The 22790-nt window shown below is 46.5% G+C and overlaps 8 non-coding genes and 3 pseudogenes across 8 annotated transcripts; all 11 read left to right on the top strand.

The window, feature by feature from the left end:
* Positions 1-1853: 1853 nt before the first annotated feature.
* Positions 1854-2044, top strand: LOC130333027 (U2 spliceosomal RNA). The gene has a single exon (XR_008875407.1). It is a non-coding gene; the product is annotated as a U2 spliceosomal RNA (small nuclear RNA).
* Positions 2045-4140: 2096 nt separating this feature from the next.
* On the top strand, positions 4141-4331 carry LOC130333015 (U2 spliceosomal RNA). The gene has a single exon (XR_008875399.1). It is a non-coding gene; the product is annotated as a U2 spliceosomal RNA (small nuclear RNA).
* A 2092-nt stretch (positions 4332-6423) lies between these two features.
* Positions 6424-6614, top strand: LOC130333003 (U2 spliceosomal RNA). Its single transcript, XR_008875388.1, has one exon. It is a non-coding gene; the product is annotated as a U2 spliceosomal RNA (small nuclear RNA).
* Positions 6615-8705: 2091 nt separating this feature from the next.
* On the top strand, positions 8706-8865 carry LOC130333047 (U2 spliceosomal RNA; annotated as a pseudogene).
* A 658-nt stretch (positions 8866-9523) lies between these two features.
* LOC130333040 (U2 spliceosomal RNA) lies at positions 9524-9743 on the top strand (annotated as a pseudogene).
* Positions 9744-11844: 2101 nt separating this feature from the next.
* On the top strand, positions 11845-12004 carry LOC130333045 (U2 spliceosomal RNA; annotated as a pseudogene).
* Positions 12005-12697: 693 nt separating this feature from the next.
* On the top strand, positions 12698-12889 carry LOC130333037 (U2 spliceosomal RNA). The gene has a single exon (XR_008875414.1). It is a non-coding gene; the product is annotated as a U2 spliceosomal RNA (small nuclear RNA).
* Positions 12890-14966: 2077 nt separating this feature from the next.
* Positions 14967-15157, top strand: LOC130332991 (U2 spliceosomal RNA). Its single transcript, XR_008875376.1, has one exon. It is a non-coding gene; the product is annotated as a U2 spliceosomal RNA (small nuclear RNA).
* A 2090-nt stretch (positions 15158-17247) lies between these two features.
* Positions 17248-17438, top strand: LOC130333096 (U2 spliceosomal RNA). The gene has a single exon (XR_008875455.1). It is a non-coding gene; the product is annotated as a U2 spliceosomal RNA (small nuclear RNA).
* A 2093-nt stretch (positions 17439-19531) lies between these two features.
* Positions 19532-19722, top strand: LOC130333084 (U2 spliceosomal RNA). The gene has a single exon (XR_008875444.1). It is a non-coding gene; the product is annotated as a U2 spliceosomal RNA (small nuclear RNA).
* Positions 19723-21817: 2095 nt separating this feature from the next.
* Positions 21818-22008, top strand: LOC130333072 (U2 spliceosomal RNA). The gene has a single exon (XR_008875433.1). It is a non-coding gene; the product is annotated as a U2 spliceosomal RNA (small nuclear RNA).
* Positions 22009-22790: the final 782 nt, after the last annotated feature.

The raw sequence follows: 22790 nt of genomic DNA, 5'->3' as shown, positions 1-22790 counted from the left end.
ACACCTGTGCAGGTAGGGCATGACATGATAGGCAGCTGCCTTGATAGCGGGTGGGTGCTGAATGTTCCTAATTGACAAAATAAGATTAATGCTTATGAAGAAATATAAAATCTCATCCCTTCCCCAATATCGCGCCACACCCCTACCCCTTAATTCCCTGGTTGAACTTGATGGACATATGTCTTTTTTCGACCGTACTAACTATGTAACTATGTAACATAACATGGGGGGGGGGGGGGTCTCCTGGCTGTTCACACAGGTGTGTCATTGCTGTACATTGACCATGCATTGCTTCTGTGGTATTGCAAAGGCAAAGACAAATGCTTCCAGCCATCCATTGCACTAATGGATTGGTCATCAGCTGGCTGTCTATGTCCCGCATCAATATAGACCAAAGTACAGAGGGTTAGGCTATGCTATTGTGCACCTACCTGATGCATCAGAAGGTGCGAGGCCCTTGCTAAATTCTGTGCACAGACTTTGAGATCTATACTTTAGACTGTATCTAAACCTGCTCCAACATGGACTGACATTCTGGCCTACTTTCAGCCGATGCGACTTGTCTGTCGCTGAACAGTCGCTTTTTATGTATTCAGCACCTATGTATAATGTTGTAAAAATGCTCTAGAAGCTAAAGTCGCAGAAATGTCACACATATTTGGCCTGCAACTTTCTGTGCGACAAATTCAGACAGGAAAAATCAGTATAAATCCTTAGAAAATTATCCCCCAGTGTCTCCATCTGCTGGCGGTATTGAATAAGCATTGCTGCACTGATGGGATATGCATTAGACGAAAAAAAAGAAGAAAAAGAAGAATAATACGCCCAGAAAAGAGGCGAAAAGGAGAAAAACGTAAAAAAACGTGAAAAAAAAGTAAGAGGAAGAGAAGGGAAAAAAAGGTGGAAATGGGTTTAAAAGTGATTTTGGCGGAGAAATATATATATATATATATATATATATATATATATATATATATATACGCGCACACACACACATATATATAAACGTATTCTCCGTTGAGATATTGCAGCCGCTGCTGTGTCCAGGCCCAGGAGCCTTAGCACTGTGCTGTGATGTCACTCAATACCACTGACATCACTAGGTGTAAACAACATCTCTCCTTTGCTGTGTATGTGACTATGGAGCTGTTTGGTGATGTCGTCTATTATGGCCTTCATAGAAGCAACAGGAGATTGTTGCATCCATCTAGAACCCTCAGAACTACAGTGCTATGATGTCACTCACTTCCACAGGCCTTGCAGAGTGTAAACAACAACAACCCAGCTTTGTTGTGTATGTAACCATAGGGATTTGTGATGTCACCTAGAACCTTCACAGCAGCGACAGCTTTATGAGGAGCATCAGCACTGCTCTGCCTGAGCAGAACCATCACCGCCATAGGTTGTCAAATAACCCGGGTTTAACCCACACAGGTAAGTCCAATGGGGTGCAGGCATGTCCTCTATGCTTACAGCTTCCCGTGGGTGTTGGTTTGATACCGTTTGGGGACAGCCAAGGAGGCATCTGCAGGCAACAAAGGTAGGTGTGTGCTTGTGTGTGTGTTTCCTATGCAGATCCTAAGCCCAGTGTCACATGCAAGTAGGAGGAGTAAGAAGGGTTCCTGGCAAATCCGGGTTATGGATTGCATTTAAAAAGGCCCCGTGGGAGTGCAATGGGCCCCTGTCTTGCTGCTTAGCAATAATGGTATGGGTTTAGGTTCTGCTGTGTGTACTGGTGGTTGACTGCCCCCCAGCCCAGAGTGTGCATGGAAAATTGTCTGGCAGCCTCCCTGACAGCAAGCAGTGATAGTGCCCATGAAGGGCACCTTGTTGGGCCCGCCCCTTTCACGGTTATCGCTTCTCGGCCTTTTGGCTAAGATCAAGTGTAGTATCTGTTCTTATCAGTTTAATATCTGATACGTCCCCTATCTGGGGACCATATATTAAATGGATTTTTGAGAACGGGGGCCGATTTCGAAGCTTGCTTCCGTCGCCCTATGCATTGACCCGATATGGCAGTATCTTCGGGTACAGTGCACCACCCCCTTACAGGGTTAAAAAGAAAGATTCCTACTTTCATTGCTACCTGCTTGCTGGCTAGCCAGCTAGCCAGCCCTGTGGGCCTTGCTGCTGCTGCAGCCAAAAAACAAAAGGTGGTGCTGCTGCTGCTTCTGCTGCTTCTGCTTCTGCTTGTGTCTGGCCGCTGTTGGAGCGTCCAGGCACAGGACTTCTGCTGCTGCTGACTAAATGGCCTCCTTAATTGGATCATTTGAGTAGCCAGCACACCTGTGCAGGTAGGGCATGACATGATAGGCAGCTGCCTTGATAGCGGGTGGGTGCTGAATGTTCCTAATTGACAAAATAAGATTAATGCTTATGAAGAAATATAAAATCTCATCCCTTCCCCAATATCGCGCCACACCCCTACCCCTTAATTCCCTGGTTGAACTTGATGGACATATGTCTTTTTTCGACCGTACTAACTATGTAACTATGTAACATAACATGGGGGGGGGGGGGGGGTCTCCTGGCTGTTCACACAGGTGTGTCATTGCTGTACATTGACCATGCATTGCTTCTGTGGTATTGCAAAGGCAAAGACAAATGCTTCCAGCCATCCATTGCACTAATGGATTGGTCATCAGCTGGCTGTCTATGTCCCGCATCAATATAGACCAAAGTACAGAGGGTTAGGCTATGCTATTGTGCACCTACCTGATGCATCAGAAGGTGCGAGGCCCTTGCTAAATTCTGTGCACAGACTTTGAGATCTATACTTTAGACTGTATCTAAACCTGCTCCAACATGGACTGACATTCTGGCCTACTTTCAGCCGATGCGACTTGTCTGTCGCTGAACAGTCGCTTTTTATGTATTCAGCACCTATGTATAATGTTGTAAAAATGCTCTAGAAGCTAAAGTCGCAGAAATGTCACACATATTTGGCCTGCAACTTTCTGTGCGACAAATTCAGACAGGAAAAATCAGTATAAATCCTTAGAAAATTATCCCCCAGTGTCTCCATCTGCTGGCGGTATTGAATAAGCATTGCTGCACTGATGGGGTATGCATTAGACGAAAAAAAGAAGAAAAAGAAGAATAATACGCCCAGAAAAGAGGCGAAAAGGAGAAAAACGTAAAAAAACGTGAAAAAAAAGTAAGAGGAAGAGAAGGGAAAAAAAGGTGGAAATGGGTTTAAAAGTGATTTCGGCGGAGAAATATATATATATATATATATATATATATATATATATATATATATATATATACGCGCACACACACATATATATAAACGTATTCTCCGTTGAGATATTGCAGCCGCTGCTGTGTCCAGGCCCAGGAGCCTTAGCACTGTGCTGTGATGTCACTCAATACCACTGACATCACTAGGTGTAAACAACATCTCTCCTTTGCTGTGTATGTGACTATGGAGCTGTTTGGTGATGTCGTCTATTATGGCCTTCATAGAAGCAACAGGAGATTGTTGCATCCATCTAGAACCCTCAGAACTACAGTGCTATGATGTCACTCACTTCCACAGGCCTTGCAGAGTGTAAACAACAACAACCCAGCTTTGTTGTGTATGTAACCATAGGGATTTGTGATGTCACCTAGAACCTTCACAGCAGCGACAGCTTTATGAGGAGCATCAGCACTGCTCTGCCTGAGCAGAACCATCACCGCCATAGGTTGTCAAATAACCCGGGTTTAACCCACACAGGTAAGTCCAATGGGGTGCAGGCATGTCCTCTATGCTTACAGCTTCCCGTGGGTGTTGGTTTGATACCGTTTGGGGACAGCCAAGGAGGCATCTGCAGGCAACAAAGGTAGGTGTGTGCTTGTGTGTGTGTTTCCTATGCAGATCCTAAGCCCAGTGTCACATGCAAGTAGGAGGAGTAAGAAGGGTTCCTGGCAAATCCGGGTTATGGATTGCATTTAAAAAGGCCCCGTGGGAGTGCAATGGGCCCCTGTCTTGCTGCTTAGCAATAATGGTATGGGTTTAGGTTCTGCTGTGTGTACTGGTGGTTGACTGCCCCCCAGCCCAGAGTGTGCATGGAAAATTGTCTGGCAGCCTCCCTGACAGCAAGCAGTGATAGTGCCCATGAAGGGCACCTTGTTGGGCCCGCCCCTTTCACGGTTATCGCTTCTCGGCCTTTTGGCTAAGATCAAGTGTAGTATCTGTTCTTATCAGTTTAATATCTGATACGTCCCCTATCTGGGGACCATATATTAAATGGATTTTTGAGAACGGGGGCCGATTTCGAAGCTTGCTTCCGTCGCCCTATGCATTGACCCGATATGGCAGTATCTTCGGGTACAGTGCACCACCCCCTTACAGGGTTAAAAAGAAAGATTCCTACTTTCATTGCTACCTGCTTGCTGGCTAGCCAGCTAGCCAGCCCTGTGGGCCTTGCTGCTGCTGCAGCCAAAAAACAAAAGGTGGTGCTGCTGCTGCTTCTGCTGCTTCTGCTTCTGCTTGTGTCTGGCCGCTGTTGGAGCGTCCAGGCACAGGACTTCTGCTGCTGCTGACTAAATGGCCTCCTTAATTGGATCATTTGAGTAGCCAGCACACCTGTGCAGGTAGGGCATGACATGATAGGCAGCTGCCTTGATAGCGGGTGGGTGCTGAATGTTCCTAATTGACAAAATAAGATTAATGCTTATGAAGAAATATAAAATCTCATCCCTTCCCCAATATCGCGCCACACCCCTACCCCTTAATTCCCTGGTTGAACTTGATGGACATATGTCTTTTTTCGACCGTACTAACTATGTAACTATGTAACATAACATGGGGGGGGGGGGGGGTCTCCTGGCTGTTCACACAGGTGTGTCATTGCTGTACATTGACCATGCATTGCTTCTGTGGTATTGCAAAGGCAAAGACAAATGCTTCCAGCCATCCATTGCACTAATGGATTGGTCATCAGCTGGCTGTCTATGTCCCGCATCAATATAGACCAAAGTACAGAGGGTTAGGCTATGCTATTGTGCACCTACCTGATGCATCAGAAGGTGCGAGGCCCTTGCTAAATTCTGTGCACAGACTTTGAGATCTATACTTTAGACTGTATCTAAACCTGCTCCAACATGGACTGACATTCTGGCCTACTTTCAGCCGATGCGACTTGTCTGTCGCTGAACAGTCGCTTTTTATGTATTCAGCACCTATGTATAATGTTGTAAAAATGCTCTAGAAGCTAAAGTCGCAGAAATGTCACACATATTTGGCCTGCAACTTTCTGTGCGACAAATTCAGACAGGAAAAATCAGTATAAATCCTTAGAAAATTATCCCCCAGTGTCTCCATCTGCTGGCGGTATTGAATAAGCATTGCTGCACTGATGGGGTATGCATTAGACGAAAAAAAAGAAGAAAAAGAAGAATAATACGCCCAGAAAAGAGGCGAAAAGGAGAAAAATGTAAAAAAACGTGAAAAAAAAGTAAGAGGAAGAGAAGGGAAAAAAAGGTGGAAATGGGTTTAAAAGTGATTTCGGCGGAGAAATATATATATATATATATATATATATATATATATATATATATATACGCGCACACACACACATATATATAAACGTATTCTCTGTTGAGATATTGCAGCCGCTGCTGTGTCCAGGCCCAGGAGCCTTAGCACTGTGCTGTGATGTCACTCAAAACCAGTGACATCACTAGGTGTAAACAACATCTCTCCTTTGCTGTGTATGTGACTATGGAGCTGTTTGGTGATGTCGTCTATTATGGCCTTCATAGAAGCAACAGGAGATTGTTGCATCCATCTAGAACCCTCAGAACTACAGTGCTATGATGTCACTCACTTCCACAGGCCTTGCAGAGTGTAAACAACAACAACCCAGCTTTGTTGTGTATGTAACCATAGGGATTTGTGATGTCACCTAGAACCTTCACAGCAGCGACAGCTTTATGAGGAGCATCAGCACTGCTCTGCCTGAGCAGAACCATCACCGCCATAGGTTGTCAAATAACCCGGGTTTAACCCACACAGGTAAGTCCAATGGGGTGCAGGCATGTCCTCTATGCTTACAGCTTCCCGTGGGTGTTGGTTTGATACCGTTTGGGGACAGCCAAGGAGGCATCTGCAGGCAACAAAGGTAGGTGTGTGCTTGTGTGTGTGTTTCCTATGCAGATCCTAAGCCCAGTGTCACATGCAAGTAGGAGGAGTAAGAAGGGTTCCTGGCAAATCCGGGTTATGGATTGCATTTAAAAAGGCCCCGTGGGAGTGCAATGGGCCCCTGTCTTGCTGCTTAGCAATAATGGTATGGGTTTAGGTTCTGCTGTGTGTACTGGTGGTTGACTGCCCCCCAGCCCAGAGTGTGCATGGAAAATTGTCTGGCAGCCTCCCTGACAGCAAGCAGTGATAGTGCCCATGAAGGGCACCTTGTTGGGCCCGCCCCTTTCACGGTTATCGCTTCTCGGCCTTTTGGCTAAGATCAAGTGTAGTATCTGTTCTTATCAGTTTAATATCTGATACGTCCCCTATCTGGGGACCATATATTAAATGGATTTTTGAGAACGGGGGCCGATTTCGAAGCTTGCTTCCGTCGCCCTATGCATTGACCCGATATGGCAGTATCTTCGGGTACAGTGCACCACCCCCTTACAGGGTTAAAAAGAAAGATTCCTACTTTCATTGCTACCTGCTTGCTGGCTAGCCAGCTAGCCAGCCCTGTGGGCCTTGCTGCTGCTGCAGCCAAAAAACAAAAGGTGGTGCTGCTGCTGCTTCTGCTGCTTCTGCTTCTGCTTGTGTCTGGCCGCTGTTGGAGCGTCCAGGCACAGGACTTCTGCTGCTGCTGACTAAATGGCCTCCTTAATTGGATCATTTGAGTAGCCAGCACACCTGTGCAGGTAGGGCATGACATGATAGGCAGCTGCCTTGATAGCGGGTGGGTGCTGAATGTTCCTAATTGACAAAATAAGATTAATGCTTATGAAGAAATATAAAATCTCATCCCTTCCCCAATATCGCGCCACACCCCTACCCCTTAATTCCCTGGTTGAACTTGATGGACATATGTCTTTTTTCGACCGTACTAACTATGTAACTATGTAACATAACATGGGGGGGGGGGGTCTCCTGGCTGTTCACACAGGTGTGTCATTGCTGTACATTGACCATGCATTGCTTCTGTGGTATTGCAAAGGCAAAGACAAATGCTTCCAGCCATCCATTGCACTAATGGATTGGTCATCAGCTGGCTGTCTATGTCCCGCATCAATATAGACCAAAGTACAGAGGGTTAGGCTATGCTATTGTGCACCTACCTGATGCATCAGAAGGTGCGAGGCCCTTGCTAAATTCTGTGCACAGACTTTGAGATCTATACTTTAGACTGTATCTAAACCTGCTCCAACATGGACTGACATTCTGGCCTACTTTCAGCCGATGCGACTTGTCTGTCGCTGAACAGTCGCTTTTTATGTATTCAGCACCTATGTATAATGTTGTAAAAATGCTCTAGAAGCTAAAGTCGCAGAAATGTCACACATATTTGGCCTGCAACTTTCTGTGCGACAAATTCAGACAGGAAAAATCAGTATAAATCCTTAGAAAATTATCCCCCAGTGTCTCCATCTGCTGGCGGTATTGAATAAGCATTGCTGCACTGATGGGGTATGCATTAGACGAAAAAAAAGAAGAAAAAGAAGAATAATACGCCCAGAAAAGAGGCGAAAAGGAGAAAAATGTAAAAAAACGTGAAAAAAAAGTAAGAGGAAGAGAAGGGAAAAAAAGGTGGAAATGGGTTTAAAAGTGATTTCGGCGGAGAAATATATATATATATATATATATATATATATATATATATATATATATACGCGCACACACACACATATATATAAACGTATTCTCTGTTGAGATATTGCAGCCGCTGCTGTGTCCAGGCCCAGGAGCCTTAGCACTGTGCTGTGATGTCACTCAATACCACTGACATCACTAGGTGTAAACAACATCTCTCCTTTGCTGTGTATGTGACTATGGAGCTGTTTGGTGATGTCGTCTATTATGGCCTTCATAGAAGCAACAGGAGATTGTTGCATCCATCTAGAACCCTCAGAACTACAGTGCTATGATGTCACTCACTTCCACAGGCCTTGCAGAGTGTAAACAACAACAACCCAGCTTTGTTGTGTATGTAACCATAGGGATTTGTGATGTCACCTAGAACCTTCACAGCAGCGACAGCTTTATGAGGAGCATCAGCACTGCTCTGCCTGAGCAGAACCATCACCGCCATAGGTTGTCAAATAACCCGGGTTTAACCCACACAGGTAAGTCCAATGGGGTGCAGGCATGTCCTCTATGCTTACAGCTTCCCGTGGGTGTTGGTTTGATACCGTTTGGGGACAGCCAAGGAGGCATCTGCAGGCAACAAAGGTAGGTGTGTGCTTGTGTGTGTGTTTCCTATGCAGATCCTAAGCCCAGTGTCACATGCAAGTAGGAGGAGTAAGAAGGGTTCCTGGCAAATCCGGGTTATGGATTGCATTTAAAAAGGCCCCGTGGGAGTGCAATGGGCCCCTGTCTTGCTGCTTAGCAATAATGGTATGGGTTTAGGTTCTGCTGTGTGTACTGGTGGTTGACTGCCCCCCAGCCCAGAGTGTGCATGGAAAATTTTCTGGCAGCCTCCCTGACAGCAAGCAGTGATAGTGCCCATGAAGGGCACCTTGTTGGGCCCGCCCCTTTCACGGTTATCGCTTCTCGGCCTTTTGGCTAAGATCAAGTGTAGTATCTGTTCTTATCAGTTTTCATGCTGGTGGGGATGGGTGCTGCATGGAGGATGCAGGTGTACCAGGGCTTTCCGGGGCTGGTTCTGAGGAATCAGCTCGACGGCTGCCCCGATGTGACCTGTTCCCTCCGGGTCTCGCCATGAGGCTGAGAGGGTCTAGAGCCGAGGTACTTTTGTGCCTCGGGGAGTGGTGACCCCGAGGTGCCGAAACTCACTGGGAGAATAGGCTCACTGAGTTGAAGCACGGGCACCATAATCTCTTCACCTTGTGGCACTCACCTCTTGATTCCCGGCCTTCTGGCTAGGATCAGAGAAATTTTTATAGATCCGGCCGGATGTCCGGGCAGTATATCTGCACACATTCACTTATTTATTTCCTTTTTGTCTCACTGTGTCACCTTTTGCGTGTTGTGTGTTCACAGGATTTGTCAGGATGCGGTAGCCCTTCTGGGTGTCCCTCCTGGCGGTCTAGGGGAGGTGTGTGTGGCCATTAGGTTCCGCACCTCCCTGCAAACACCCCGGGTACTCCTGCTTTGGCAGGGTACCTACCGTAATCGGCTCTGCGGGCAGATACCTTGGCCAACGCCAAGGGGGATGCCGGGAGCATTTGTGGTCCCCTAGTAGCTTCGGCGAAAAGGGACATCGAACCTGGAACCTCGCAGGTACCTTTTGGTCCGGAGGCGAAGGGTAAGGTTTGTTGGGGGGCCTCTCTCCTATCGGAGAAGGGCTTGCGATAGACCGCATCCTTTGTGCACGTTTTTTTAGTGTAACACGTTTGCACTTTTTCTTGCACTTTGGGTGAATCGAAAGCACGTTCCTCGGCTAATTAAAAAAATAAAAAAAAAAAAATCTGTTCTTATCAGTTTAATATCTGATACGTCCCCTATCTGGGGACCATATATTAAATGGATTTTTGAGAACGGGGGCCGATTTCGAAGCTTGCTTCCGTCGCCCTATGCATTGACCCGATATGGCAGTATCTTCGGGTACAGTGCACCACCCCCTTACAGGGTTATAAAGAAAGATTCCTACTTTCATTGCTACCTGCTTGCTGGCTAGCCAGCTAGCCAGCCCTGTGGGCCTTGCTGCTGCTGCAGCCAAAAAACAAAAGGTGGTGCTGCTGCTGCTTCTGCTGCTTCTGCTTCTGCTTGTGTCTGGCCGCTGTTGGAGCGTCCAGGCACAGGACTTCTGCTGCTGCTGACTAAATGGCCTCCTTAATTGGATCATTTGAGTAGCCAGCACACCTGTGCAGGTAGGGCATGACATGATAGGCAGCTGCCTTGATAGCGGGTGGGTGCTGAATGTTCCTAATTGACAAAATAAGATTAATGCTTATGAAGAAATATAAAATCTCATCCCTTCCCCAATATCGCGCCACACCCCTACCCCTTAATTCCCTGGTTGAACTTGATGGACATATGTCTTTTTTCGACCGTACTAACTATGTAACTATGTAACATAACATGGGGGGGGGGGGGGGGTCTCCTGGCTGTTCACACAGGTGTGTCATTGCTGTACATTGACCATGCATTGCTTCTGTGGTATTGCAAAGGCAAAGACAAATGCTTCCAGCCATCCATTGCACTAATGGATTGGTCATCAGCTGGCTGTCTATGTCCCGCATCAATATAGACCAAAGTACAGAGGGTTAGGCTATGCTATTGTGCACCTACCTGATGCATCAGAAGGTGCGAGGCCCTTGCTAAATTCTGTGCACAGACTTTGAGATCTATACTTTAGACTGTATCTAAACCTGCTCCAACATGGACTGACATTCTGGCCTACTTTCAGCCGATGCGACTTGTCTGTCGCTGAACAGTCGCTTTTTATGTATTCAGCACCTATGTATAATGTTGTAAAAATGCTCTAGAAGCTAAAGTCGCAGAAATGTCACACATATTTGGCCTGCAACTTTCTGTGCGACAAATTCAGACAGGAAAAATCAGTATAAATCCTTAGAAAATTATCCCCCAGTGTCTCCATCTGCTGGCGGTATTGAATAAGCATTGCTGCACTGATGGGGTATGCATTAGACGAAAAAAAAGAAGAAAAAGAAGAATAATACGCCCAGAAAAGAGGCGAAAAGGAGAAAAACGTAAAAAAACGTGAAAAAAAAGTAAGAGGAAGAGAAGGGAAAAAAAGGTGGAAATGGGTTTAAAAGTGATTTCGGCGGAGAAATATATATATATATATATATATATATATATATATATATATATATATATATATACGCGCACACACACACATATATATAAACGTATTCTCCGTTGAGATATTGCAGCCGCTGCTGTGTCCAGGCCCAGGAGCCTTAGCACTGTGCTGTGATGTCACTCAATACCACTGACATCACTAGGTGTAAACAACATCTCTCCTTTGCTGTGTATGTGACTATGGAGCTGTTTGGTGATGTCGTCTATTATGGCCTTCATAGAAGCAACAGGAGATTGTTGCATCCATCTAGAACCCTCAGAACTACAGTGCTATGATGTCACTCACTTCCACAGGCCTTGCAGAGTGTAAACAACAACAACCCAGCTTTGTTGTGTATGTAACCATAGGGATTTGTGATGTCACCTAGAACCTTCACAGCAGCGACAGCTTTATGAGGAGCATCAGCACTGCTCTGCCTGAGCAGAACCATCACCGCCATAGGTTGTCAAATAACCCGGGTTTAACCCACACAGGTAAGTCCAATGGGGTGCAGGCATGTCCTCTATGCTTACAGCTTCCCGTGGGTGTTGGTTTGATACCGTTTGGGGACAGCCAAGGAGGCATCTGCAGGCAACAAAGGTAGGTGTGTGCTTGTGTGTGTGTTTCCTATGCAGATCCTAAGCCCAGTGTCACATGCAAGTAGGAGGAGTAAGAAGGGTTCCTGGCAAATCCGGGTTATGGATTGCATTTAAAAAGGCCCCGTGGGAGTGCAATGGGCCCCTGTCTTGCTGCTTAGCAATAATGGTATGGGTTTAGGTTCTGCTGTGTGTACTGGTGGTTGACTGCCCCCCAGCCCAGAGTGTGCATGGAAAATTGTCTGGCAGCCTCCCTGACAGCAAGCAGTGATAGTGCCCATGAAGGGCACCTTGTTGGGCCCGCCCCTTTCACGGTTATCGCTTCTCGGCCTTTTGGCTAAGATCAAGTGTAGTATCTGTTCTTATCAGTTTTCATGCTGGTGGGGATGGGTGCTGCATGGAGGATGCAGGTGTACCAGGGCTTTCCGGGGCTGGTTCTGAGGAATCAGCTTGACGGCTGCCCCGATGTGACCTGTTCCCTCCGGGTCTCGCCATGAGGCTGAGAGGGTCTAGAGCCGAGGTACTTTTGTGCCTCGGGGAGTGGTGACCCCGAGGTGCCGAAACTCACTGGGAGAATAGACTCACTGAGTTGAAGCACGGGCACCATAATCTCTTCACCTTGTGGCACTCACCTCTTGATTCCCGGCCTTCTGGCTAGGATCAGAGAAATTTTTATAGATCCGGCCGGATGTCCGGGCAGTATATCTGCACACATTCACTTATTTATTTCTTTTTTGTCTCACTGTGTCACTTTTTGCGTGTTGTGTGTTCACAGGATTGGTCAGGATGCGGTAGCCCTTCTGGGTGTCCCTCCTGGCGGTCTAGGGGAGGTGTGTGTGGCCATTAGGTTCCGCACCTCCCTGCAAACACCCCGGGTACTCCTGCTTTGGCAGGGTACCTACCGTAATCGGCTCTGCGGGCAGATACCTTGGCTAACGCCAAGGGGGATGCCGGGAGCATTTGTGGTCCCCTAGTAGCTTCGGCGAAAAGGGACATCGAACCTGGAACCTCGCAGGTACCTTTTGGTCCGGAGGCGAAGGGTAAGGTTTGTTGGGGGGCCTCTCTCCTATCGGAGAAGGGCTTGCGATAGACCGCATCCTTTGTGCACGTTTTTTTAGTGTAACACGTTTGCACTTTTTCTTGCACTTTGGGTGAATCGAAAGCACGTTCCTCGGCTTTAGAAAAAAAAAAAAAAAAAAAAAAAAAAAATCTGTTCTTATCAGTTTAATATCTGATACGTCCCCTATCTGGGGACCATATATTAAATGGATTTTTGAGAACGGGGGCCGATTTCGAAGCTTGCTTCCGTCGCCCTATGCATTGACCCGATATGGCAGTATCTTCGGGTACAGTGCACCACCCCCTTACAGGGTTAAAAAGAAAGATTCCTACTTTCATTGCTACCTGCTTGCTGGCTAGCCAGCTAGCTCGCCCTGTGGGCCTTGCTGCTGCTGCAGCCAAAAAACAAAAGGTGGTGCTGCTGCTGCTTCTGCTGCTTCTGCTTCTGCTTGTGTCTGGCCGCTGTTGGAGCGTCCAGGCACAGGACTTCTGCTGCTGCTGACTAAATGGCCTCCTTAATTGGATCATTTGAGTAGCCAGCACACCTGTGCAGGTAGGGCATGACATGATAGGCAGCTGCCTTGATAGCGGGTGGGTGCTGAATGTTCCTAATTGACAAAATAAGATTAATGCTTATGAAGAAATATAAAATCTCATCCCTTCCCCAATATCGCGCCACACCCCTACCCCTTAATTCCCTGGTTGAACTTGATGGACATATGTCTTTTTTCGACCGTACTAACTATGTAACTATGTAACATAACATGGGGGGGGGGTCTCCTGGCTGTTCACACAGGTGTGTCATTGCTGTACATTGACCATGCATTGCTTCTGTGGTATTGCAAAGGCAAAGACAAATGCTTCCAGCCATCCATTGCACTAATGGATTGGTCATCAGCTGGCTGTCTATGTCCCGCATCAATATAGACCAAAGTACAGAGGGTTAGGCTATGCTATTGTGCACCTACCTGATGCATCAGAAGGTGCGAGGCCCTTGCTAAATTCTGTGCACAGACTTTGAGATCTATGCTTTAGACTGTATCTAAACCTGCTCCAACATGGACTGACATTCTGGCCTACTTTCAGCCGATGCGACTTGTCTGTCGCTGAACAGTCGCTTTTTATGTATTCAGCACCTATGTATAATGTTGTAAAAATGCTCTAGAAGCTAAAGTCGCAGAAATGTCACACATATTTGGCCTGCAACTTTCTGTGCGACAAATTCAGACAGGAAAAATCAGTATAAATCCTTAGAAAATTATCCCCCAGTGTCTCCATCTGCTGGCGGTATTGAATAAGCATTGCTGCACTGATGGGGTATGCATTAGACGAAAAAAAAGAAGAAAAAGAAGAATAATACGGCCAGAAAAGAGGCGAAAAGGAGAAAAACGTAAAAAAACGTGAAAAAAAAGTAAGAGGAAGAGAAGGGAAAAAAAGGTGGAAATGGGTTTAAAAGTGATTTCGGCGGAGAAATATATATATATATATATATATATATATATATACACGCGCACACACACACATATATATAAACGTATTCTCCGTTGAGATATTGCAGCCGCTGCTGTGTCCAGGCCCAGGAGCCTTAGCACTGTGCTGTGATGTCACTCAATACCACTGACATCACTAGGTGTAAACAACATCTCTCCTTTGCTGTGTATGTGACTATGGAGCTGTTTGGTGATGTCGTCTATTATGGCCTTCATAGAAGCAACAGGAGATTGTTGCATCCATCTAGAACCCTCAGAACTACAGTGCTATGATGTCACTCACTTCCACAGGCCTTGCAGAGTGTAAACAACAACAACCCAGCTTTGTTGTGTATGTAACCATAGGGATTTGTGATGTCACCTAGAACCTTCACAGCAGCGACAGCTTTATGAGGAGCATCAGCACTGCTCTGCCTGAGCAGAACCATCACCGCCATAGGTTGTCAAATAACCCGGGTTTAACCCACACAGGTAAGTCCAATGGGGTGCAGGCATGTCCTCTATGCTTACAGCTTCCCGTGGGTGTTGGTTTGATACCGTTTGGGGACAGCCAAGGAGGCATCTGCAGGCAACAAAGGTAGGTGTGTGCTTGTGTGTGTGTTTCCTATGCAGATCCTAAGCCCAGTGTCACATGCAAGTAGGAGGAGTAAGAAGGGTTCCTGGCAAATCCGGGTTATGGATTGCATTTAAAAAGGCCCCGTGGGAGTGCAATGGGCCCCTGTCTTGCTGCTTAGCAATAATGGTATGGGTTTAGGTTCTGCTGTGTGTACTGGTGGTTGACTGCCCCCCAGCCCAGAGTGTGCATGGAAAATTGTCTGGCAGCCTCCCTGACAGCAAGCAGTGATAGTGCCCATGAAGGGCACCTTGTTGGGCCCGCCCCTTTCACGGTTATCGCTTCTCGGCCTTTTGGCTAAGATCAAGTGTAGTATCTGTTCTTATCAGTTTAATATCTGATACGTCCCCTATCTGGGGACCATATATTAAATGGATTTTTGAGAACGGGGGCCGATTTCGAAGCTTGCTTCCGTCGCCCTATGCATTGACCCGATATGGCAGTATCTTCGGGTACAGTGCACCACCCCCTTACAGGGTTAAAAAGAAAGATTCCTACTTTCATTGCTACCTGCTTGCTGGCTAGCCAGCTAGCCAGCCCTGTGGGCCTTGCTGCTGCTGCAGCCAAAAAACAAAAGGTGGTGCTGCTGCTGCTTCTGCTGCTTCTGCTTCTGCTTGTGTCTGGCCGCTGTTGGAGCGTCCAGGCACAGGACTTCTGCTGCTGCTGACTAAATGGCCTCCTTAATTGGATCATTTGAGTAGCCAGCACACCTGTGCAGGTAGGGCATGACATGATAGGCAGCTGCCTTGATAGCGGGTGGGTGCTGAATGTTCCTAATTGACAAAATAAGATTAATGCTTATGAAGAAATATAAAATCTCATCCCTTCCCCAATATCGCGCCACACCCCTACCCCTTAATTCCCTGGTTGAACTTGATGGACATATGTCTTTTTTCGACCGTACTAACTATGTAACTATGTAACATAACATGGGGGGGGGGGGGGGTCTCCTGGCTGTTCACACAGGTGTGTCATTGCTGTACATTGACCATGCATTGCTTCTGTGGTATTGCAAAGGCAAAGACAAATGCTTCCAGCCATCCATTGCACTAATGGATTGGTCATCAGCTGGCTGTCTATGTCCCGCATCAATATAGACCAAAGTACAGAGGGTTAGGCTATGCTATTGTGCACCTACCTGATGCATCAGAAGGTGCGAGGCCCTTGCTAAATTCTGTGCACAGACTTTGAGATCTATACTTTAGACTGTATCTAAACCTGCTCCAACATGGACTGACATTCTGGCCTACTTTCAGCCGATGCGACTTGTCTGTCGCTGAACAGTCGCTTTTTATGTATTCAGCACCTATGTATAATGTTGTAAAAATGCTCTAGAAGCTAAAGTCGCAGAAATGTCACACATATTTGGCCTGCAACTTTCTGTGCGACAAATTCAGACAGGAAAAATCAGTATAAATCCTTAGAAAATTATCCCCCAGTGTCTCCATCTGCTGGCGGTATTGAATAAGCATTGCTGCACTGATGGGGTATGCATTAGACGAAAAAAAAGAAGAAAAAGAAGAATAATACGCCCAGAAAAGAGGCGAAAAGGAGAAAAACGTAAAAAAACGTGAAAAAAAAGTAAGAGGAAGAGAAGGGAAAAAAAGGTGGAAATGGGTTTAAAAGTGATTTCGGCGGAGAAATATATATATATATATATATATATATATATATATATATATATACGCGCACACACACACATATATATAAACGTATTCTCCGTTGAGATATTGCAGCCGCTGCTGTGTCCAGGCCCAGGAGCCTTAGCACTGTGCTGTGATGTCACTCAATACCACTGACATCACTAGGTGTAAACAACATCTCTCCTTTGCTGTGTATGTGACTATGGAGCTGTTTGGTGATGTCGTCTATTATGGCCTTCATAGAAGCAACAGGAGATTGTTGCATCCATCTAGAACCCTCAGAACTACAGTGCTATGATGTCACTCACTTCCACAGGCCTTGCAGAGTGTAAACAACAACAACCCAGCTTTGTTGTGTATGTAACCATAGGGATTTGTGATGTCACCTAGAACCTTCACAGCAGCGACAGCTTTATGAGGAGCATCAGCACTGCTCTGCCTGAGCAGAACCATCACCGCCATAGGTTGTCAAATAACCCGGGTTTAACCCACACAGGTAAGTCCAATGGGGTGCAGGCATGTCCTCTATGCTTACAGCTTCCCGTGGGTGTTGGTTTGATACCGTTTGGGGACAGCCAAGGAGGCATCTGCAGGCAACAAAGGTAGGTGTGTGCTTGTGTGTGTGTTTCCTATGCAGATCCTAAGCCCAGTGTCACATGCAAGTAGGAGGAGTAAGAAGGGTTCCTGGCAAATCCGGGTTATGGATTGCATTTAAAAAGGCCCCGTGGGAGTGCAATGGGCCCCTGTCTTGCTGCTTAGCAATAATGGTATGGGTTTAGGTTCTGCTGTGTGTACTGGTGGTTGACTGCCCCCCAGCCCAGAGTGTGCATGGAAAATTGTCTGGCAGCCTCCCTGACAGCAAGCAGTGATAGTGCCCATGAAGGGCACCTTGTTGGGCCCGCCCCTTTCACGGTTATCGCTTCTCGGCCTTTTGGCTAAGATCAAGTGTAGTATCTGTTCTTATCAGTTTAATATCTGATACGTCCCCTATCTGGGGACCATATATTAAATGGATTTTTGAGAACGGGGGCCGATTTCGAAGCTTGCTTCCGTCGCCCTATGCATTGACCCGATATGGCAGTATCTTCGGGTACAGTGCACCACCCCCTTACAGGGTTAAAAAGAAAGATTCCTACTTTCATTGCTACCTGCTTGCTGGCTAGCCAGCTAGCCAGCCCTGTGGGCCTTGCTGCTGCTGCAGCCAAAAAACAAAAGGTGGTGCTGCTGCTGCTTCTGCTGCTTCTGCTTCTGCTTGTGTCTGGCCGCTGTTGGAGCGTCCAGGCACAGGACTTCTGCTGCTGCTGACTAAATGGCCTCCTTAATTGGATCATTTGAGTAGCCAGCACACCTGTGCAGGTAGGGCATGACATGATAGGCAGCTGCCTTGATAGCGGGTGGGTGCTGAATGTTCCTAATTGACAAAATAAGATTAATGCTTATGAAGAAATATAAAATCTCATCCCTTCCCCAATATCGCGCCACACCCCTACCCCTTAATTCCCTGGTTGAACTTGACGGACATATGTCTTTTTTCGACCGTACTAACTATGTAACTATGTAACATAACATGGGGGGGGGGGGGGGGTCTCCTGGCTGTTCACACAGGTGTGTCATTGCTGTACATTGACCATGCATTGCTTCTGTGGTATTGCAAAGGCAAAGACAAATGCTTCCAGCCATCCATTGCACTAATGGATTGGTCATCAGCTGGCTGTCTATGTCCCACATCAATATAGACCAAAGTACAGAGGGTTAGGCTATGCTATTGTGCACCTACCTGATGCATCAGAAGGTGCGAGGCCCTTGCTAAATTCTGTGCACAGACTTTGAGATCTATACTTTAGACTGTATCTAAACCTGCTCCAACATGGACTGACATTCTGGCCTACTTTCAGCCGATGCGACTTGTCTGTCGCTGAACAGTCGCTTTTTATGTATTCAGCACCTATGTATAATGTTGTAAAAATGCTCTAGAAGCTAAAGTCGCAGAAATGTCACACATATTTGGCCTGCAACTTTCTGTGCGACAAATTCAGACAGGAAAAATCAGTATAAATCCTTAGAAAATTATCCCCCAGTGTCTCCATCTGCTGGCGGTATTGAATAAGCATTGCTGCACTGATGGGGTATGCATTAGACGAAAAAAAAGAAGAAAAAGAAGAATAATACGCCCAGAAAAGAGGCGAAAAGGAGAAAAACGTAAAAAAACGTGAAAAAAAAGTAAGAGGAAGAGAAGGGAAAAAAAGGTGGAAATGGGTTTAAAAGTGATTTCGGCGGAGAAATATATATATATATATATATATATATATATATATATATATATATACGCGCACACACACACATATATATAAACGTATTCTCCGTTGAGATATTGCAGCCGCTGCTGTGTCCAGACCCAGGAGCCTTAGCACTGTGCTGTGATGTCACTCAATACCACTGACATCACTAGGTGTAAACAACATCTCTCCTTTGCTGTGTATGTGACTATGGAGCTGTTTGGTGATGTCGTCTATTATGGCCTTCATAGAAGCAACAGGAGATTGTTGCATCCATCTAGAACCCTCAGAACTACAGTGCTATGATGTCACTCACTTCCACAGGCCTTGCAGAGTGTAAACAACAACAACCCAGCTTTGTTGTGTATGTAACCATAGGGATTTGTGATGTCACCTAGAACCTTCACAGCAGCGACAGCTTTATGAGGAGCATCAGCACTGCTCTGCCTGAGCAGAACCATCACCGCCATAGGTTGTCAAATAACCCGGGTTTAACCCACACAGGTAAGTCCAATGGGGTGCAGGCATGTCCTCTATGCTTACAGCTTCCCGTGGGTGTTGGTTTGATACCGTTTGGGGACAGCCAAGGAGGCATCTGCAGGCAACAAAGGTAGGTGTGTGCTTGTGTGTGTGTTTCCTATGCAGATCCTAAGCCCAGTGTCACATGCAAGTAGGAGGAGTAAGAAGGGTTCCTGGCAAATCCGGGTTATGGATTGCATTTAAAAAGGCCCCGTGGGAGTGCAATGGGCCCCTGTCTTGCTGCTTAGCAATAATGGTATGGGTTTAGGTTCTGCTGTGTGTACTGGTGGTTGACTGCCCCCCAGCCCAGAGTGTGCATGGAAAATTGTCTGGCAGCCTCCCTGACAGCAAGCAGTGATAGTGCCCATGAAGGGCACCTTGTTGGGCCCGCCCCTTTCACGGTTATCGCTTCTCGGCCTTTTGGCTAAGATCAAGTGTAGTATCTGTTCTTATCAGTTTAATATCTGATACGTCCCCTATCTGGGGACCATATATTAAATGGATTTTTGAGAACGGGGGCCGATTTCGAAGCTTGCTTCCGTCGCCCTATGCATTGACCCGATATGGCAGTATCTTCGGGTACAGTGCACCACCCCCTTACAGGGTTAAAAAGAAAGATTCCTACTTTCATTGCTACCTGCTTGCTGGCTAGCCAGCTAGCCAGCCCTGTGGGCCTTGCTGCTGCTGCAGCCAAAAAACAAAAGGTGGTGCTGCTGCTGCTTCTGCTGCTTCTGCTTCTGCTTGTGTCTGGCCGCTGTTGGAGCGTCCAGGCACAGGACTTCTGCTGCTGCTGACTAAACGGCCTCCTTAATTGGATCATTTGAGTAGCCAGCACACCTGTGCAGGTAGGGCATGACATGATAGGCAGCTGCCTTGATAGCGGGTGGGTGCTGAATGTTCCTAATTGACAAAATAAGATTAATGCTTATGAAGAAATATAAAATCTCATCCCTTCCCCAATATCGCGCCACACCCCTACCCCTTAATTCCCTGGTTGAACTTGATGGACATATGTCTTTTTTCGACCGTACTAACTATGTAACTATGTAACATAACATGGGGGGGGGGGGGGGGGGGGTCTCCCGGCTGTTCACACAGGTGTGTCATTGCTGTACATTGACCATGCATTGCTTCTGTGGTATTGCAAAGGCAAAGACAAATGCTTCCAGCCATCCATTGCACTAATGGATTAGTCATCAGCTGGCTGTCTATGTCCCGCATCAATATAGACCAAAGTACAGAGGGTTAGGCTATGCTATTGTGCACCTACCTGATGCATCAGAAGGTGCGAGGCCCTTGCTAAATTCTGTGCACAGACTTTGAGATCTATACTTTAGACTGTATCTAAACCTGCTCCAACATGGACTGACATTCTGGCCTACTTTCAGCCGATGCGACTTGTCTGTCGCTGAACAGTCGCTTTTTATGTATTCAGCACCTATGTATAATGTTGTAAAAATGCTCTAGAAGCTAAAGTCGCAGAAATGTCACACATATTTGGCCTGCAACTTTCTGTGCGACAAATTCAGACAGGAAAAATCAGTATAAATCCTTAGAAAATTATCCCCCAGTGTCTCCATCTGCTGGCGGTATTGAATAAGCATTGCTGCACTGATGGGGTATGCATTAGACGAAAAAAAAGAAGAAAAAGAAGAATAATACGCCCAGAAAAGAGGCGAAAAGGAGAAAAACGTAAAAAAACGTGAAAAAAAAGTAAGAGGAAGAGAAGGGAAAAAAAGGTGGAAATGGGTTTAAAAGTGATTTCGGCGGAGAAATATATATATATATATATATATATATATATATATATATATATACGCGCACACACACACATATATATAAACGTATTCTCCGTTGAGATATTGCAGCCGCTGCTGTGTCCAGGCCCAGGAGCCTTAGCACTGTGCTGTGATGTCACTCAATACCACTGACATCACTAGGTGTAAACAACATCTCTCCTTTGCTGTGTATGTGACTATGGAGCTGTTTGGTGATGTCGTCTATTATGGCCTTCATAGAAGCAACAGGAGATTGTTGCATCCATCTAGAACCCTCAGAACTACAGTGCTATGATGTCACTCACTTCCACAGGCCTTGCAGAGTGTAAACAACAACAACCCAGCTTTGTTGTGTATGTAACCATAGGGATTTGTGATGTCACCTAGAACCTTCACAGCAGCGACAGCTTTATGAGGAGCATCAGCACTGCTCTGCCTGAGCAGAACCATCACCGCCATAGGTTGTCAAATAACCCGGGTTTAACCCACACAGGTAAGTCCAATGGGGTGCAGGCATGTCCTCTATGCTTACAGCTTCCCGTGGGTGTTGGTTTGATACCGTTTGGGGACAGCCAAGGAGGCATCTGCAGGCAACAAAGGTAGGTGTGTGCTTGTGTGTGTGTTTCCTATGCAGATCCTAAGCCCAGTGTCACATGCAAGTAGGAGGAGTAAGAAGGGTTCCTGGCAAATCCGGGTTATGGATTGCATTTAAAAAGGCCCCGTGGGAGTGCAATGGGCCCCTGTCTTGCTGCTTAGCAATAATGGTATGGGTTTAGGTTCTGCTGTGTGTACTGGTGGTTGACTGCCCCCCAGCCCAGAGTGTGCATGGAAAATTGTCTGGCAGCCTCCCTGACAGCAAGCAGTGATAGTGCCCATGAAGGGCACCTTGTTGGGCCCGCCCCTTTCACGGTTATCGCTTCTCGGCCTTTTGGCTAAGATCAAGTGTAGTATCTGTTCTTATCAGTTTAATATCTGATACGTCCCCTATCTGGGGACCATATATTAAATGGATTTTTGAGAACGGGGGCCGATTTCGAAGCTTGCTTCCGTCGCCCTATGCATTGACCCGATATGGCAGTATCTTCGGGTACAGTGCACCACCCCCTTACAGGGTTAAAAAGAAAGATTCCTACTTTCATTGCTACCTGCTTGCTGGCTAGCCAGCTAGCCAGCCCTGTGGGCCTTGCTGCTGCTGCAGCCAAAAAACAAAAGGTGGTGCTGCTGCTGCTTCTGCTGCTTCTGCTTCTGCTTGTGTCTGGCCGCTGTTGGAGCGTCCAGGCACAGGACTTCTGCTGCTGCTGACTAAATGGCCTCCTTAATTGGATCATTTGAGTAGCCAGCACACCTGTGCAGGTAGGGCATGACATGATAGGCAGCTGCCTTGATAGCGGGTGGGTGCTGAATGTTCCTAATTGACAAAATAAGATTAATGCTTATGAAGAAATATAAAATCTCATCCCTTCCCCAATATCGCGCCACACCCCTACCCCTTAATTCCCTGGTTGAACTTGATGGACATATGTCTTTTTTCGACCGTACTAACTATGTAACTATGTAACATAACATGGGGGGGGGGGGGGTCTCCTGGCTGTTCACACAGGTGTGTCATTGCTGTACATTGACCATGCATTGCTTCTGTGGTATTGCAAAGGCAAAGACAAATGCTTCCAGCCATCCATTGCACTAATGGATTGGTCATCAGCTGGCTGTCTATGTCCCGCATCAATATAGACCAAAGTACAGAGGGTTAGGCTATGCTATTGTGCACCTACCTGATGCATCAGAAGGTGCGAGGCCCTTGCTAAATTCTGTGCACAGACTTTGAGATCTATACTTTAGACTGTATCTAAACCTGCTCCAACATGGACTGACATTCTGGCCTACT

This window comes from Hyla sarda, unplaced genomic scaffold (genome assembly GCF_029499605.1).
Source record: "Hyla sarda isolate aHylSar1 unplaced genomic scaffold, aHylSar1.hap1 scaffold_398, whole genome shotgun sequence".
Taxonomy (NCBI): domain Eukaryota; kingdom Metazoa; phylum Chordata; class Amphibia; order Anura; family Hylidae; genus Hyla; species Hyla sarda.
Note: the sequence above shows the minus strand (reverse complement) of the source record. Positions and strands in the feature narration are given on the sequence as shown.